At 46.1% G+C, this 19,360-nt stretch overlaps 1 long non-coding RNA gene across 3 annotated transcripts in view; it reads right to left on the bottom strand.

The window, feature by feature from the left end:
- Positions 1-637: 637 nt before the first annotated feature.
- LOC146052141 (uncharacterized) overlaps positions 638-19,360 on the bottom strand; it is a 136,406-nt gene continuing 117,683 nt past the window's right edge. Inside the window, exons 3-4 of one of the 3 annotated variants that reach the window (XR_014467201.1) lie at positions 15,115-15,200; positions 638-1,377 (exon numbers count right to left, since the gene is read on the bottom strand). This is a non-coding gene — a long non-coding RNA (uncharacterized LOC146052141). Of the gene's footprint in view, positions 1,378-2,067; positions 3,548-13,987; positions 15,201-19,360 lie in introns of those variants that run through there. The other 2 variants (XR_014467200.1, XR_014467199.1) reach the window with 2 other exon arrangements.

The following is a 19,360-nucleotide window of genomic DNA, read 5'->3' as shown; positions in this document are numbered from 1 at the left end:
GTGGATTTCACGCCGAAGGAAATATCACTGAGGCTAAACAAACTCAAAACAAATAAATCACCAGGGCCAGATGGGATTCATCCGAGGGTATTAATGGAATTAAGGGATGAACTAGCTACCCCCCTACATTATATCTTTAGCAAGTCACTATCGTCAGGTATAGTACCAAAAGATTGGAGAATAGCAGAGGTAGTGCCAATATTCAAAAAAGGAAAAAAGGAAGATCCCGCTAATTACAGACCTGTTAGTTTAACATCAATTGTGGGTAAACTATTTGAAGGATTTTTAAGGGATGGTATCCAGGAATATTTAGATCATCACCGTCTACTCAGTACTAACCAACATGGGTTCGTGAAAAATCGTTCATGCCAAACTAATCTACTAGGGTTCTATGAAGAGGTTAGCAAAAACCTCGATAATGGAAATGCTGTAGATGTGATTTTCCTAGATTTCGCTAAAGCATTTGATACTGTCCCACACAAGAGATTGATTAATAAAATGGAGAACCTAGGATTGGGTGAAAATATCTGCAGATGGGTAGGGAATTGGCTATGTAATAGAGAACAAAGAGTGGTTGTGAATGGTGCCGTATCAGATATGATACCGGTACTAAGTAGAGTGCCCCAGGGTTCGGTTTTGGGGCCCATTTTGTTTAACATTTTTATTAACGATATTGGGATAGGGTTACTCAGCAATGTATCCATCTTTGCGGACGATACAAAACTTAGCAAAGTCATCAAATCACCAGAAGATGTCACCATGCTTCAAAATGATCTTGCAATTCTAGATGAGTGGGCAAAAAAATGGAAGATGAGGTTCAATGTAGATAAATGTAAGGTTATGCACCTTGGGAGACACAACCAGTGTGCAAGTTACAACCTTAGCGGAGAGGATCTGGGTAATTCCATACTTGAAAAGGATCTAGGAGTCCAAATAGACAGCAATCTAGGATGTAGTGCCCATTGTAATGTAGCTACAAAAAAGGCCAACAAAATTCTGGCATGTATTAAGAGGGGAATGGAAACTAGGGACTCAATGGTAATTATGCCACTATATAAAGCATTGGTGAGACCTCACCTAGAGTACGGAGTACAGTTCTGGGCCCCACACTATAAAAAGGACATTCGGGAGGCAGAGCCGCATGACGTACACAAACACCGTGCGGCTCATCTGTCCGGTCTGGTTTCGCGTGTCGGTTTGTTTTTTTGCAAAGACCCATCCCTGGACTACGTCGCCCTGGGACAGGTGAGTATGGTTTCCTTCCACAGCTTCCACCATGGATTTCGTCGGACTCCGGACGCCGACGCCATCGCCGACAGGGATGCCGACATGGAGCAGAACGCCGACACAGGACCAGGACATCAGGACCAGGGCTACCTACGGGATGAAGATAGGTAATTATCAGTATGTAAGGGCTTTGTATGTATTAAAGTTTTATTTTAAGTGTGTGTCAGTGTGTTTTATTTTACTATTTTTAATACTGTGGAACTACAAGACCCAGCGGGCCCTTTAATGCCCCGCAGGCTGGGACTTGGGGTTCTCCAAGTCCCAGCTTGCGGGGGGAGGCTTGCTGGGACTCATAGTGCCCCAGTATTAGACAATAGATTATTCTTTTTTTTTTACAACACTATCAGCTCGATGCCCACCGCCCAGGGGCATCGAGGACAGCACCAGGCTTCAGCCTGGTCAGGTAAGTCCTGGAGGGAGGGGACCCCTTCATTGGGGGGGTCCCCACTCCCCCAGGGCCCCTGGCCAGGCTGACTGGTCGGTAGGGTTAATGTTTTGGCTGCGGGACCTTATATCATAAGTGTCCCCCGGGTATGGCATTACCCTGCTGGCTGGTTTGGCCTGGGGCTGGTTCTTAAAATATGGGGGATCCCTACTCAATTTGTCCCCCGTATTTTGGGAACCAGCCCCGGACCTGGAGCCTGGGGCTGGTTGTTAAAAATCGGGGAATCCCTATTTGTCGGGTTCCCTGATTTTTAATTACCGGCCCCGGCTCTTTCAGCCTGGTGCTGGTTACAGCTGTGGGGGGGACCCCACGCCGATTTTTTTTTTTCTATTTATTTATTTTTCTATTTTTTTTACACTAAAGCCTGCACGGATCTGACTGATCCGTGCAGGCTTAAAGCAAATACGACAGGGAAAGCAAGGTGTATTTTCCTGTCGTATTTGCGTGGGTGTTTTACACCACTTAGCAGCCGTATTATCAGTACGGCTGCTTAGTAAATCAGGAACCACCATTCTTTGCAGGAGCTGCTGAGTGGGTAGCGCCGGCCCTGTATGTATGTATGTATGTATGTATGTATGAGGGATACAGTTTGTGTATGTATGTATGTATGTATGAGGGATACAGTTTGTCTATATATGTATTAGAGATGAGCGGGTTCGGATCCTAGAGATCCGAACCCCCCCGAACTTACCTGATCCGAGGCCGGATCCAGGGAGTTCGCTGGTTCCCGCCATCTTCCCGGGTCCAAAACAAGGGTGAAACGTCATCACCCTGCGTCGGATTCGGATCTCTATATAAAATCCGGCTCCGGCGCCATCTTTATTCTGCAAGTGGAAGTCAGACAGCACGGATGTGTCCGTGCTGTCTGCACAGGAAAAAAAACCTATGGGGACAAAAAAACACTGTGGGGGGGGGGGGGGGGATATACTAAGGAGGGGCAATTAATGGGGGAACAATTAATTGGGGCTGCTCAAGGGGGACAATGTCGGAATCTAAAGGTACATTTACTAAGGGGGAACTAATGGTGCAGGAACTTTTGCACATCTACTAAGGGGGAACTAATGAGGGGGAAACTATACTAAGTGGAAACTATTCAGGTTACAACTACTAAGGTGGCATTACTAAGGCTACTACTAAGGGGGGCTGTTACAGTATATGCTACTACTGTTATATGGGACTACTGTGGGGGACATCTAATGGGCTCTCTTAATAAAAAAATTTTTTTTTACATTTATTACAGGGCTGCCCCGAATTAGTCCAGCTGTGCTGCCCAGTGTCCCGTACCCCCATTTTTAAATTGAAATAAAAAAGGTGTTTTTTTTCTTAACCTGCAAGGGGTGTTAAGTGTGCCGTATCAGTCCAGCTGTGATGCCCAGTGTCCCGTATCAGTCCAGGGGTGCGCCCATGTGTGCTGTATAATTAAATGGGTGCCCCCATGTGTTCCGTATCAGTCCAGGGGTGCCCCCATGTGTCCTGTATCAAACCAGGGGAGCTGCCTTTATTTTAATGAAAATAATAAAAAGGTGTTTTTTTTTGTTTGTTTTTTACTGCAAATTTTTACAGTTAAATGTGCTGTATCAGTCCAGGGGTGAGCCAAGAATGCCGTATAATTCAAGTCTGCCATATTATTCCAGGTGTGCTGCTCTTTTTTTTAATTAAAAGAATACAATTTTTTCTTTTTTTCACTGCAGGAATGTTGCCATGTTTGCCGTATAATACTATGTCTGCCGCCATGTGTGCTGTATCAGGTCAGGGGTGCCACCATCTGTGCCGTATAGTTCCTGGGGTAAGCCAAGTCTGCCAATTCATGGGGTGCTGTCAAGAGTGCCATATAAGAAAAAAAAATTCTCTACTGTGATGACTGCGCCTAGAGCAGCAATAAAGATCACAAACAACAATAAGGGATAGTTCAGTCCCTCTACACAAATGATACAAAACAAGAAATGAGATGTGATCCTCGTGGCGCTCAGAATATATACAGAAAGAAAAAGATAGTCAAAAATAGTTACGTGCTTATATGCTCCATATGGCCCAGATGTAGTGTATGTCAGATTTTCATGGGTAATTCATACATAAAAAAACAGATAAACAAGGACATATATAGTGTAATTTGTTTCTCAATGGTTCTTATTAGGACTATCTTCCCAGGAAGGACAAAATGAGGTTTTCCTCTGTATAGTGGTGATGTTATTCTTTAAAGGTTCACCTCCTGTGCAGGCAGTAATGAATGATGCTTACAATAAGCTTACACTCATAAAGATGGTACAAAACACATCAAGGTATCTTTCAGATGCTCACTTGTATGCTTACATTAGCCTCATGGTGGATCCTCATGTAACGGTTTCTTTTCAAAGAAGTAACGTCCAGGTAGAAATTAAAAACTTGGTGAAGTTTATTTTTAAAAAATAATTATAAAAGGAAGGGCTTGTTTTATAACAAATGGAGCTCAAACAGCCTTCTCCAACACAATAAAACACCAACGCGTTTCAACAGTGTCTGTCTTTATCAAGTGTGCCATATCAGTCCAGGGGTGATGCTAAATGTGCCGTATCAGTCCAGGGGTGATGCTACCTGTGCCGTATCAGTCCAGGGGTGATGCTAAATGTGCCGTATCAGTCCAGGGGTGATGCTAAATGTGCCGTATCAGTCCAGGGGTGATGCTACCTGTGCCATATCAGTCCAGGGGTGATGCTAGGTGTGCCGTATCAGTCCAGGGGTGATGCTAAATGTGCCGTATCAGTCCAGGGGTGATGCTACCTGTGCCTTATCAGTCCAGGGGTGATGCTAGGTGTGCCGTATCAGACTAGGGGGGATGCTAAGTGTGCTATATCAGTCCAGGGGTGATGCTAAATGTGCCGTATCAGTCCAGGGGTGATGCTACCTGTGCCATATCAGTCCAGGGGTAATTCTAGGTGTGCAGTATCAGCCTAGAGGGGATGCTAAGTGTGCCATATCAGTCTAGTGTTTGTGCCGCACACTTGTGTGGCTTATCATAGTTATCCAGCTACCTCGGTGCAACCTTTTGCCCTAAAAACAATATTGTGAGGTGTGAGCTGTTCAGAATAGACTGGAAATGAGTGTAAATGAATGTTATTGAGGTTAATATAGTGTAGGAGCAAAAAATAAAAACCAAAATTCTGCGATTTTAGCAGTTTTTATGCTTTTTTAACAAAAAATCAGAACCCAAAACCCAAAAAATCCAAACACAAAACATTTAGGAGGTGTTTTGCCAAAACCCATTAGAACCCAAAACCTCAAGGTAATCAGAACCCAAAACCCAAAACCCGGAAAGTGGCCGGTGCACATCTCTAGTTTTAAATCCTGCTTTACTAAATACAGTCACAACACTACATTTTCTAATCATATGAGATATAAGAGAACGTGCTTTCTTAGTGCATGCCACTAGATGGCGCCATTAGAGCAACTATATTTCCCTTCTGCAGCTCTGCTCCTCCTGTACCTTTAGGCATGATGATTTGGAACTAAAACATAAAAGTGACTATACAGTAATGCCCCTTTCAGACCGCACAAATTAAACGGTATATTGCCGTTTCTTTACCGTTTCAAAACGGTAATATGTGCGGTCTGAAAGGTCCAGAGTGAATTTACCGTTTTAAAATAACCGGTATTTTAAAACGGTAAAAAAGCAGGGTCCTACACGTTTCAGACCCGTTTTTTTTTGTGGTCTGAACGGGTCTGAAACGGTACCCAGGCAGCAGTGAGCACTATTGGTCCCCAGCGCCTGCATATTTAATGAGCCGGCCGTTAATTACATATGGGCATATGTAATTAGCCGATAATTACATATGTGCATATGTAATTAGCCGCTCATTACATATGCGCATATGTAATGCTGGGCCGGCTCGTTAAATATGCAGGCACTGGGGACCAATAGTGCTCACTGCTGCACCCCCCCCCCCCCCCCCCAATGTGTTTAAGAAAACCCGCGTGCCTTACGATCCTGCCGGCTGTCGGCTCCTGTCGGCTTCTGCTGCTTGTAAAAAAAGTGTCTCTCGGAAAATGGCTGCCCCATAGGAAAGACTGTTTGAAAAAACTGTCTTTGGTATGGGGGCAGCCATTTTCCGAAAGTCACTTTTTTTATAAGCAGCAGGAGTCGGCAGGAGCCGACAGGAGCAGGAGCCGACAGGAGCAGGAGCCGACAGCTGGGGGTTTTCTTAAACACATTGGGGGGGGGGGGGGTGTTAACTGTAACACGCTGCCACACAGCGTGTTATGGTGGGGGGGGGGGGGTTGCTGAAGACCGCACTGGCTTTGATCCTGTTTTTGGAAAGTTTCCAAAAACGGGTCTGCCAGTGTAAAAAAACTGCACTTAAGCGGTAATATCCCGTTTAAGAGATGCGATGTGAAAGGGGTTTTACCTGGCAGACCCGTTTTTAGAAACATTTCAAAATACCTGGTCAAAGCCAGTTTTGCAGTCTGAAACGAGCATAAGTGTGACAGAGGGTGTCGCTATAGAGCTGAATGAGCGAACATCACTGGCATGCAATGCAGCGTAAACAACTTATTGGTATTCGGAAAATCACTCTAATTGTCTTCTAGTGGGCCTTATTCAGATCTGATCGCAGTACAATTGTTTTGGAAAATGGGCAAATGTATAGAGAGAGTTACATTTGTGTGAGTTATTTTGTTTCTGTGCAGGGTAAATACTGGCTGCATTATTCTTACACTGCAATTTAGATTTCAGTTTGAACACATCCCACCCAAATTTAACTCTCTCTGTACATGTTACATCTGCCCCACCTGCAGTGCACACAGTGGCGTAACTATGAATTATGTCTTGCTGGTCCCATCCCGGCTCCCTTGCTGGCTTCATTCTTCTGCTAGTGAGACGGACCAACACAAAATGTCCGCCCCCATACAGCAGACAGTTTCAGAGAACTGTCTGCTATATGGGGCGGACATTTTATTGTGGTCCGTCTCACTAGCAAAAGAATGAAGCCAGCAGGGGAGCCGGGACGGGACTAGTGAAGTCAGGTAAGGCTGCGGGTGGCGGATTGGCGGGCGGAAGATGGGCAGATGGGAGGGGGCTAACTATAGCACCACAGCCCCCCCGGCGCCCACACATGCACAGCGCCCCCCTGCGGCCGCGGGGGCTGCGGTGCTATAGTTACGCCTCTGAGTGCACATGGTTTTGCCCATTTTCCAAACAAATTTGTACTGAGCACAGATCTGAATAAGGCCCACTGTGTAACCTGCTTAACATTTCAGTTACCCTGCATAGAAAAAATATAAATGTATTTGCTCCCCTTGCTTTGCAACATTGTCTTTAACAAATATAAAGTTACTTGGGTACTTGTTTCCTAGCACGGCCACACCGATTCTAATCTGGGGCATCGGTCGCATCGCATGCGTGCTAAAAAATCGCATGCGATGGTCCCGAAGCGATGCCCCCGATTTCCCATAGGGAACAATGTTAAATGCCTCAATTTACCCAAATCAACAGGGAACAATGTTAATTGGTCCAGAAACCCCCCAAAACACCCCATAACAGTGAAATGGCCCCCCAAAATTAGTTAACGCCACCCCACGATCAACGTGAACCCGAAGCGTGGTGAGCGCAGCGAGCCCGCGAGGGGCGGCGGTATGCGTCCTCCGACCTTTTCATACCCCCACTATCCACGTCGGCGTGGAGTTGAGAATAGAAAGTGTGGCGAGCGCAGCGAGCCCGAACCGTGGCGAGCGCAGCGTGCCCCGCAAGTCCCCTCGCGGGCTTCACTGGTGTCCGTGGCGACGCGGACACCTGTGAAGCCCGCGAAGGGACGCGTTTACCTGTGAAGGTATCCGCGTCCCCTCGCGGGGCTCGCCACGCTTCGGGTTCACGTTGATCGTGGGGTGGCGTTAACTAATTTTGGGGGGCCATTTCACTGTTCAGGGGTGATTTTGGGGGTTTCTGGACCATTTAACATTGTTCCCTGTTGATTTGGGTAAATTGAGGCATTTAACATTGTTCCCTGTGGGAAATCGGGGGCATCGCGTCGGGACCATTTAATGCTTATTTTGCCGCATGCGACGAGACCGACGCGATTTTTTAACTTTTCAATGCATTTCAATGGGAAATCGGGTCCATCGCGTCGGGGGCCATCGCATACCACTATTAAGGGCACAAGATCAATGCGATTGTGGCCGTGCTAGGAAACAAGTACCGTTACTTGCTTTTCCTGCTTTACTTCCAAATCAGAATCACCCTGTAATAATTATAAAAAACAACTGGCGCTAGACTGATATTTAGATATGTGTTGTTATTAGCGAAACACAGGGGCATGATTCAGACATGATCGTTAGGCTGCATATATTTGCAGCATAATGAGCAGGTTAATGCCACCCCGCTTCAGCCAGAAACACGCCAGCTCTGGTTGTGTTGACAAATCGGTTCCAGGTGAGCACCAGGGAGGCCCCTGATGTCAGTGCACGCAACCACATGACTTTGAGCATGAGTTTCGAACAGTTGTGGGTATCATATACTGTTCACTGGGGTACACCACCATGTTCCGTGTATACAGTGTGCAGCACAGGACCACCCAGGCCAGCACACTGCAGGGCCACACCCCCTCCTCAAATGACATGCCCCCCTCATGAGTCCACACCTCCCTGAGCACCCTCCAGGAAAAACAAAAATCGGCACCCCTGCAGAGGGGGTGTGAGCAATCGCACCTGATCGCCACCCGATAGCGCCCCCTGTACGTTGTGTGCATGCTTTCTTCCATAAATAGTGGTGATTTTACATTCCTATGTAGAGGGGGCTGGCCACACCTCTCTGCATTACCATTTTTGGTGTGCAGATATGCAACAGGCTCCCTAGCCCTCCACCATTACCATGGCCTGGTACAGCTATAGGTGCCTCTGGACCTGATTGTCAGTTACACACATACACTCAGTATATACACTTGGTATATACACTTGATATACACTAAAGATGGAAAATTAATATTTAATGTAGCCACCCCCCCCCCCTTATTATAATGAGTATGCTTACTTACCTGATTTGTTTGTAACTATTGAATTTTAAATAATTACCATACTTTAGGAGAGAAGCAGGATATAAACATGCTTGCTTTATTTATAGACCGTCGTTAATTACCTGCAGACACAACTGCTTAATTAATGTATTATATGGTCAGTAATTGCACAATGTTTGGTACGGGCCGCATTCATGCGTTACTTGCATTAAAGAGGGAACTTGCCTCTGGCAGTGTTAACAGGGATCTGTTTTATATCACTATATAGTTACAGAGCCATCTGCACAAATAGTTTGACTGTAAAGACAAGGTTATTGGAAACGGTTATTATCGTGAAGCATAAGACAAGGTGTGATTAAAGCATTGTAACCTGATAATGCTGTCATTAGTGAATTTCTTTTACAAGAATATGAAGAGACTTTAAGATGTTAAGAAGGCTACAAAGGTTATTTACTAACAAAGTGCAAGTGTATAAATCCCACTTGTTTCGAGGAATCTCCTATATAGAAGCAAATGTCTGATTTATAGCTACCAGTCAGGGGCAAACGCAGGATTTTCAAAAGGGGGTTTCCAGAGAGGCGGAGCAAAGCACGGAGATGAACACTTAGGTGACCCAGTATATGCCGGGTCAGTTAAAGTATTAAAGATAGACCAAATGTATATAAATAATAATAATAATAATATACATACATACATACACACACACATAGAGGGCATCATACACACACACACACACACACATAGAGGGCATCAACAGCAGTGTAGACCCCTGGGCATAGCAATGTATTGGGGCACCTACCGATCCACCAGCGGTATCGGTGGGGGAAGCTTTGTTGTCCCGCAGGTGGTACGGGGTATTATATCAACCGCTCAGCATGTAGGGCCTGGATCAGTAATTTTCACTAATTACCCCTTTACTGCACAGATGGTGGGAGATTGGGTGGGAGAAGGGGGCATTGGGCTGAATGAAGGGGCCCTGATACATAACTTCCAGGGTGGTAGAGGATGTTTAATACGCAGAGGAGGGGTGTATAGTGGAGTGGGCTTATTATTCATAATTTTCTGGTGGGAGGACAGCTTGCTTGACTGCAGATATCTCCAGTTCCCAAAACCAGATTTCTTAGCTTTTGGAATTAAAAACAAGAGAATCCCACCTACCAAATGGTATTGGGGACTAGGGGATCAGAGTTCAGAAGGCAGAGCAATCTGCCCACGAGTATATAATACTACATACCAGGTGTGTGGAGCTGGAGCAGTAACCAGCTGCTGGAAGGCTGATATCTCTGGTTCTGGGCACAGTAGAGACCAGCTTCTAGTGTCCCTTAAAGGGGGAGAGTCCCAGATTTTGGGGTATAACCTCAGAAAAACTCTAAGTCAGACAGAACCTGAAATATCTGACTGGGAAGAGCAATTATCAGGCTTGGATGGGGACCACTGCTTTGAAGTCAGATATCTCCGGTTCCCATGGGCCAATTTTAAAAATTCTTGTACCCATGGAAAGAGGGGACCCTAAGCTTTCAGCCTAGGTCCCTTAGACTCCTGGGGGGGTTTCTGGGTACTCAGAAACCCCCCCCTGCGTGCGCTACTGGCTCCTGGTCCCCACTGTCCTGTCAAAGATTTACACTAATTTACAAGTCTGTAATATATATATTTTCATCTGCCAGTCTCTTTAATAGGGGCCCCCAGTCTGAAGTGCCCCAGGCCCACATACCCTTAATCCATCTTTGCTCGCACCACAAAGCCCCCCTGCTGTGTCCTGCACCGCCGCCCGCCCTCTGTCTCTCCGCGTCCTGACTCATGCATGCCTTACATGGGCTCTTGCTAGCGACTACTACCTGTGCTCTCCACAGGTCCTCTGCACTGCCGCAAGGACTCAGCAGCTTTGGTGGTACATCAAGCGGCACTGCGCCTCTCTCTTTTCCTACCGCCTGGCCTGTGCACGGCAGGAAGAGAGAGAGAAGCAGCGCCGCTTGTTGTGAGGCAGGAGCAGAGCGAGAGAGACGCAGCACCGCTTAATGCAAGGCAGGAGCAGAGAGAGGCTCAGTGCTGCTTGATGTGTCACTGAAGCTGCTGACTGAAGCTGCAGAGAGACCATGTAGTGGTCGCCCGCAGCGAGCCCAGGTAAGCTGTCACATGTACGGAGACGGGAACAGTAGCACTGTGCACTGTGCAGTATTACATTCACCTCTGCACTGTTATAATTGGGATTTTAATCTCCCATTACATGACACACTGCAAGGAGCATGTGTGTTTATATATGGAGGGGGCGGGGGGGGGGGGGGGGGGCGCCGTGACATGAGCTTGCTCCGGGTGCTATGGCTTCATGCTACACCACTGTCTGGGACCCACAAATTTTTGCACCTAGCACGATCACTGGTTGTGTAAGGGGCGTTACGGTGTTTGGTATAATGTGTAAGGGGCATATTGTTTAAGGATCATTAATAATAATAAACTAACGAGGATAGCATGAATCAGGAATGGAAATATAGGGCTATGGATTGTTTGGTTAATCCCCCAAACCGGTTTCTTGCCTAGGGCCCCATTTATCCTAAATCCGTCTCTGCCTCCTTCCCACCACCCCTTCCTGCTCTCACAATCAAAGGCATGTCCCTCAAAACCTGCACATCCTACCTGCTATAGCATGTATTTGACCCTAAATTGTGGCCTGGAACTCATTTTAAAAAGAAAATTAGGGTCCCCGGTGACGAGCTCTTCTGACCCTGACATGAGCTGGCAATGGCGGGCAGGGGGAGGGAGACATGCAGGAGCGGTTAGGGAGATGGGGAGCAGCGGAGCCAGGCAGATGGTGACAGATTGTCACCTCAATCCATTTCACCTTGCCCCTCGTTACATTACCACATCCCATCGCCCTCTTCAAATCACCACCCCTCTCCCCCCCATCTTCTTGATCTTTCTCGCTCTCTAACACTTCCTTTTTCTCTAGCCTATGCTCTCTCTCTCCAACACTCCGTCACCCTCTCACCCCTTCTGTCTATCCTCTTTTTCTCGCCCCCTGCTCGCCGCTCTCTCCCTCTCTGACAGGCTCTCTCTTCCCCCTCTCTATCTGGTGCAGCCTCTCTCCCTAAAAAACACTTACTCCATCTTTATCCATCAATTGTGCACTGAAAATCTTCATTGAATTCTACTTTTAATTTAAAAAAAAGACTAATAAAAATTATTGTATGGACTTCGTTTTTATACATCATTTGAAATAACAGTTTAAGGAGGGTTGGAAAGATCACGTAACCCCACAAAGTGCCCAGGCCAGGGGCCACCACTAGGCAACTTTAGGCATTTGTCTGGGGCGCTGCCAACTGGAGGGCGGCACTTGGGCACTGGACCCCCCCTGGATCAAGGTAAGCAGTGCAACTCTCCCCCGCCCCCTGCTACCCCCATGGATTAACACAGCTGCCCTCGCCGCATCACATGCCAGCCCCTTTCCCCCGTGGAGCGATGCATCGCCAGCCCCTTCCCTCCCATGGAGCAATGCGGCAGCTGCACCACAACACACCCCCCCCCCCGCGCGATCGCATAACACCCCCCCTGTGGAGCGACGTGGCGGTGGCTGCATCACCCCCTCCTGGGCCACTTCGGTGCCTTGCACCATCCCTGAAGGTGCCATCCCACAACTGACAGATGTCTGATTCAAACCTCTGGGTATAGGCACACTTGGATTTATACCATTCTTATTTAGAAATATATATCTGTGAAGTGACCCATTTACAACTTTTAAGTAATTTATTGTGCCACATAAACCAATCCGTTACACAATTTGTGTCCCATAGTTCCTTTTGCATCCGTCCCCCATTCTGCCTCCTTGTGCCTTTAAAATCCAAGTCTGACCTGATTACCCTGGCAGCTCCTCGGGAGAGCTCACATACTAAAATCCCTGGAAGCTGCAGGCGGAGGTTTTTTTTATTTCATTCATCCGCCTGGCTCTTAGTGCCCCTCCCTCCCCCTACATTGGATGTGATACGTCGCGGGTGCTGAGAAGCTCCCTCGATGTGCCGCTGATGACTGCACGTAAGATTTATCTTCTGTGCAGCACATATGCTCTCCAGCTCTGATCTGAACGCACGGGACCACGCATTGGATCAGATGTCATTCACATGCAATTTGGGCCGATTTCGCATGATTTCTTGGCCTGATTCGCAAGATTCGAGTGAAATCGGGCCCAAATCACATAGGTTATGGGAGCCTTGAATGTGCCGTTATGACTATCTGTTCCTCTTCTGCTTCTCAGAGCCTTTGTCTGTGCCCCTTCTACCTAAATGTGCCAATATATGTGTCCTTTCTGCCAGTTTTCCTTTCCGTATCCTCTCCTCCTGTTTTTTGTACTATCCTGTCTTTATTTCACTCCCTCTCTTCATGTTCCATCCCTTGCCCCCACCACTTGTATGCAACCTCACCTGTTTCAGTAGCACCCACAGCTTGTTCAATTCCCTGTGGTGCTTCAGTCAGTGCATCCCAATTGCCCGCTATTCAGTGTCCCACTGGTTCCCCATGAGTACAGCTGATACGCTTCTCATCTGTGCTAACCAAGCTAGTCACATAACGGTTTACTGCTGGCAGTGGCACCCGGCGTTAACTAACCTTCCTCCCACCCCCCTGACACCACTGGCCCAAGAGATCCAACTATGCCCATAAGCTCTCCACCTAGAGGAGTGTGGCTGATAGCTTCACCCCGCACTTCTCTTCTGCAAGTCTTATGTATTCACATTAGAAAAGAAAACACGGTTTGTGCGTGGGGGTGTCAGACATTTATGGCGTGCCTGGGCACACAACACACTCTCCCTTTGCCCACTAGGATTTAGCCTAGCTATGTCTAAATGGGCTACAAACTTGTGGTCTAAAGGACCTGGTTCTTTACGCAAGTGTCTTGTAAAATGTGATGTCCTTTTGCCCACTTGGATTTAGCCTGCTTATATAAAATGGGCTATGATCAAGTGGGCTGAAGGACCTGGTCCTTTACACCAGATGCTCATAAAATATCGGGTCCCTTTGCCCACTAGGATTCAGTCTACTTATATAAAATGGGCTATAATCAAGTGGCCTAAAGGACCCGGTCCTTTACACCAGATGCTCATAAAATATCAGGTCCCTTTGCCCACTTGGATTTAGCCTACTTATATAAAATGGGCTATAATCAAGTGGGCTGAAGGACCTGGTCCTTTACACCAGATGCTCATAAAATATCAGGTCCCTTTGCCCACTTGGATTTAGCCTACTTATATAAAATGGGCTATAATCATGTGGCCTAAAGGACCTGGTCCTTTACACCAGATGCTCATAAAATATCGGGTCCCTTTGCCCACTAGGATTCAGTCTACTTATATAAAATGGGCTATAATCAAGTGGCCTAAAGGACCTGGTCCTTTCACCAGATGCTCATAAACTAATTATTAACACTATAGTATCTCACTGGCGTGCCGCACTGGGCCTCCTAGCTTATGATAGTTTTTGGGGTGCCACACCCTGCACCTATATATAGCGCTAGGGACCCCCAATATACAGAGAAGCCTTGACGCGGCTTGGGGGCATATCATACACCTGCGCAGGTATATGTAACCAATATCTCTGAATTCTATTATCATGTAGTGTTCAAGATTGGTTACTATTACTTTTCAGTGTGCTGGAGGCAGGGGCGGATTGGGAATTAAAACCAGCCCGGGAAATATCTTGAGGCAGCCCCGGGGGGGGCGAGGCGGCGGGATGTTGCGCGGCGCAGGCGCGCCCGATTTTTTTTTGAGGCGTGGCCTAGCAATATGGGTGTGTGGCCTCTTTCAATGAGGCCACGCCCCATTTTGACGCTGTGGGGCATGGCTAGTGGCTCTGAGCTGCTGGCTATGTCCCCGGCAAGGACAGAGAGAGTGACAGCAGACAGAGAGTGACAGCGAGGACACAGAGAGAGCCACATATGTATATTGAGCATCACTGTGTGTGGCAAATGTATAATGGGCATCACGGTGTGTGGCCTATGTATAATGAGTCCATTATACATAGGTCACACACCGTGATGCCCATTATACATATGCCATACACCGTGATGCCCATTATACATAATTGAAATGTCAGCCGAGAGGGGAGCATGAGTGCGTTCTGCGCTGCGCTCTCCTCCTGTCCCTGTCTCTCAGCTCATCATCAGTAGTTCAGCTGCTAGCAGCCAGTGGTGGGTAAACGGTGCTGCCAGATGGTGTGCCCACAGTGCATTTGCAAGGCACAACTGGCACACAGATAGTTACGTCCCTGTGTGGGACACAGATCAGGCTGCTTCTGCCTCCACCCATACACATTATTATGTTTTTCACTAGTGTTTAATGACAGGGGGCATGTGTTGGGGTTGGTGCACTGCCCTCCCCTAAAACAACCACTGTCTGCCAAGATAATGATCTTTCTTTTACTTACCATGTTCTTGGTCTTCTTTCTTCTCCTTCTGTCTTTCTCTTTTCTTCTCCTTCTGTCTTCTAGGGCTCCTCGCTGTATGCTCCTCACTGAATGATGCAAAATGTTAAGAGGTGGGAGGGGGTCTCTTTTCAAGTGTAAAGGCCCCCCTCCACTAGTGCACTTTGGAATGTTTAATCCGATGCAGAGCAATCAAATTAAATCAAATTAAAATGTAAAATGGAGGTAGAATCTACCTTCATTTTACATTCCCTCTCCCCCAGGACCCAGATAGCAGCATATTCTACCAGGTACCAGCATCTTCTACATTCATACATACTACACCCACTGCCGCTCTCATTCATACATACTCCACACACTGCCGCCCTCATTCATACATTCTACACACACTGCCACCATCATTTATACATACTCCACACACTGCCGCCCTCATTCATACATACTACACACACACACTGCCGCCGTCATTTATACAAACTACACACACTGACGCCGTCATACATACATACATACTACACACTGCCACCCTCATTCATACATCCTACACACACTGTCGCCCTCATTCATACATACATACTACACCCACTGCCGCTCTCATTCATACATACTACACACACTGCCGCTCTCATACATACATACTACACCCACTGCCGCTCTCATTCATACATACTACACACACTGCCGCTCTCATTCATACATACTACACACACTGACGCTCTCATTTATACATACTACACACACTGCCTCCCTCATTCATACATTCCACACACACTATCACCCTCATTCATACATACTACACACACACACTGCCGCCGTCATTTATACAAACTACACACACTGACGCCGTCATACATACATACATACTACACACTGCCGCCCTCATTCATACATACATACATACTACACACACACACACTGCCGCCATCATTTATACAAACTACACACACTGACGCCATCATACATACATACATACATACTACACACTGCCACCCTCATTCATACATCCTACACACACTGTCGCTCTCATTCATACATACTACACACACTGACGCTCTCATTCATACTTACTTACATATGACATACAAACAAGTACCAATGGTTACACTAACCTTTAAGACTATTTAATTTTTACTTTTAAGGGGGGTATTCAATGTGCTCCGAAAAAAACTATTTTACGTTTAACAATATGTTTTCGTTTATTTCGCATCAAGAATCCTTTTTCGCTATTTTTTTTTTCGATGTATTCAAAGGTTTTTTTTCCGGAGACAGCAAGAAGTGAAAAAAGTGAAATGTATCGAAAAATGGGCGTGACTTTTTCGCTAAGCGAAACCTGTCTCTGGCACTTGGGAATCAACTGCAATCAGGGCCGGCCTTAGGCATAGGCACACTAGGCAATTGCCTAGGGCATTTGGAATTCCTAGGGGCATCAGCAGCTTCTGCTGATTAAAATGATATGCAGCATGCCTATATTCTGTGTGTGAGTGAGGCTGTATCTGCATATGAAATAGTGTATTCATGGAAATCACTGTAACATAGCATTCCGTATGCAGGTACAGCCACAGTCGCACACAAAATATAGGCATGCCGCATATCATTTTAATCATCGGAAGCTCCTTGTGTGTGCTGGTCATAACAATGCAAATAAGACGAATTTTCAGCAAAAAAGGCACCCAACGTTAGCAGAAGGGCCAGGAGCTGCATGGCCTATTGAGACAAGATGTATGAGGAAACATCTGAATCCAAGCAGAGGCAGAGGTCACAGTATTAGCGGCTGTGCGAGTGCGGTCTGCGGGTGGGTTGGTTGTGCAATATTGTTCGGCATATGTGTAAGGGGCATTATGTGTGTCATGTATAAATGCATTAATAATGTGCGACATATGTGTAACAAGCATTATTTGTGTCATGTGTATAAGGGCATTAATAATGTGAAACATATGTGTAAGGGGCATTATGTGTGTCATGTGTATGAAGGGCATTAATAAAGGTTGGCATAATGTGTAAGGGGCATTACGGTTATAAGGACATAAATAATGTGTGTCGTGTAAGGGGCATTACTGTGTGGTATTATCAGGGGTGCCGAGAGAAAGGGGTAGGGGGTACAAATTACCCAGGCCAAAGCCTGATGGGAGGGCCCAGTGGGGGCCCTGGGCCCCCTCCCCTTAAGTGACAGCAGCAGCTGCAGCTCTTCTCCTCTGCCCAGCACACACTGCTTTGTGCTGGGTTGCAGTGTGGCCATGGAGGTGGTTAAAATACAATATTTTATCAGGATTTTTTTCTAAGGGTATAATTTGATGAGTAATGTATATAAGGTAAAGTGGTACTACAATGTGATGTAACATGAATAAGGGACACTCTCATGATATAATGTGAATAAAGTTGCACTACTGTGTGGCATAATTTGAATTTGGGGTAAAATTGTGTGGCCATGCCCCTTCCCAGCAAGAACGCACCCCTATTTGGGCTGCGCACCAAATGTGTGCACTGTTTCTATTTAAAATATTGCAGGTAGGAGCACCAAAATGATGACTGCTATGATGAGGGTTGATGGTGCTGGGAAAGGGGAGCAGTGTCAGAGGCGGAACTAGTGGCGGTGCTAGGGGGCACCAGACAAAATCTTGCCTAGGGCATCATTTAGGCTAGGGCCGGCTCTGACTGCAATGGCATCAAGGCAGACATTAAACTGCAAAGGGCAGTTTGCGGAGGCAGCAGGAGACGTAATGACCTGCAAGGGGAAACATTAATGGGAACATAGAGAGCTGGTCAGTGGTGGCCCTGTTAGACAGACATGGCACCGAGTTACACCTGGCACACAGCGCATGCGCCCTTGGTTTGTTTTGGGTTTAAACTAGGGAATGGGTCTTCAACCTGTGGCCCTCCATCAGGAGTGTCACAGATTGAAGACCAGTGGTGCAGGGGCACATGAATCAGCTACTTACCATTTTCCCACAGCAGCTGAGAACTGGGGCCTGTCTCTGGCACTTGGGAATCAACTGCAATGGCATCAATGCTGGGAAGTGATTTGTAATAAAACAACTAATATTTCACACAAATAACAAAAAAAACAAAATAAGGGCAAACAATCCTGCATATATTTTATTCTGGAGATCAAACGAGCCATTACTTAACAAAATACAGAGTTGAATCTATGAATTCATCACCCGTGACATGGTGAAAGGAAAATTGAGAAAAAGAGCATACACGCGGAAACATTCATATCGGTATCATATCATTGAATATGTCTGAGTGAAAAGTCGAAAAAAAAATAAAGAAAAAAGTGAAAAAGTGGAAATATCGCTAACGAATCAAACGAAAATGCATAGTGAAAAAAAACATTTCACATACTCGAAAAATGACTAGATTGAATAGCTGGGGACTCTTCCATGTGAAAAAGTGAAAAAAAAAACGAGAAACAATCCATTTCGATAAAGATTGAATACCCCCCTAAGAGGGAGAAGAAACGAAAGAGCAGCCCTCTGGCACTCCTAGTTATTCCAAATTTGACTTAGCGTGATATGATGGAGGAATCAAGCTCATTATATCATTATATTTAAATGCATCCCCTAAAGCTAACATTCTACACCTACTAAAGCAGTATACAGTCTACAGTGCATAAGTGCTGAAACCTACAAAAAAAAAAAAAAAAAAATTGCGGTGTCATATTTAACAGGGTTCATTTCCCTAGAAAGACATTGCTTCTCCCCAAGTCAACCCTTCCTATAACAATAATCACAACAATAAAAGTAATGTGCTTAAATATTAAAGTGCATAGAATAATATTTCATTTATCGTTTCTCATAAAGTGCATAGTGCACCCTCGCAATCTACATACAATTGACCCCGTGTACAAACTATTGTGACAATTCTAATATATCACTAATGATACAATTTAAACCCCTTTTAGCCCGACCACCCCGCCCCCCCGCCCTCCATCCGGTCCCAGTAAGAGAGCCGCCCCAATAATCATCCAAATTACCCATCTGGGCATCATCAATTCCTCAAACGCCCCCTGCAACTGTACCATTCAATATATACACACAAGTTATAGTGAAAAAATAAAAAAATTGACTAACAAGACAGAAAGGATTCCTTTTTACCAGTGTAATGAGAGATCATATGTGCCCAAACTTAATCTATTCAGTAGGTGCCTTATAGTAGCTTGACTGTTGCCAGTACCCCCACACCTTGGCAAACTTGGTACCTTTCCTGCGAATCATGTAAGTATATTTCTCGTGATAGCATGTGCTATTCA

This window comes from Crinia signifera, unplaced genomic scaffold, assembly GCF_055691185.1.
Source record: "Crinia signifera unplaced genomic scaffold, ASM5569118v1 HAP2_SCAFFOLD_106, whole genome shotgun sequence".
NCBI lineage: Eukaryota > Metazoa > Chordata > Amphibia > Anura > Myobatrachidae > Crinia > Crinia signifera.
The sequence above is the reverse complement of the archived record's forward strand: the minus strand, read 5'-3'. Positions and strand labels throughout refer to the sequence as shown.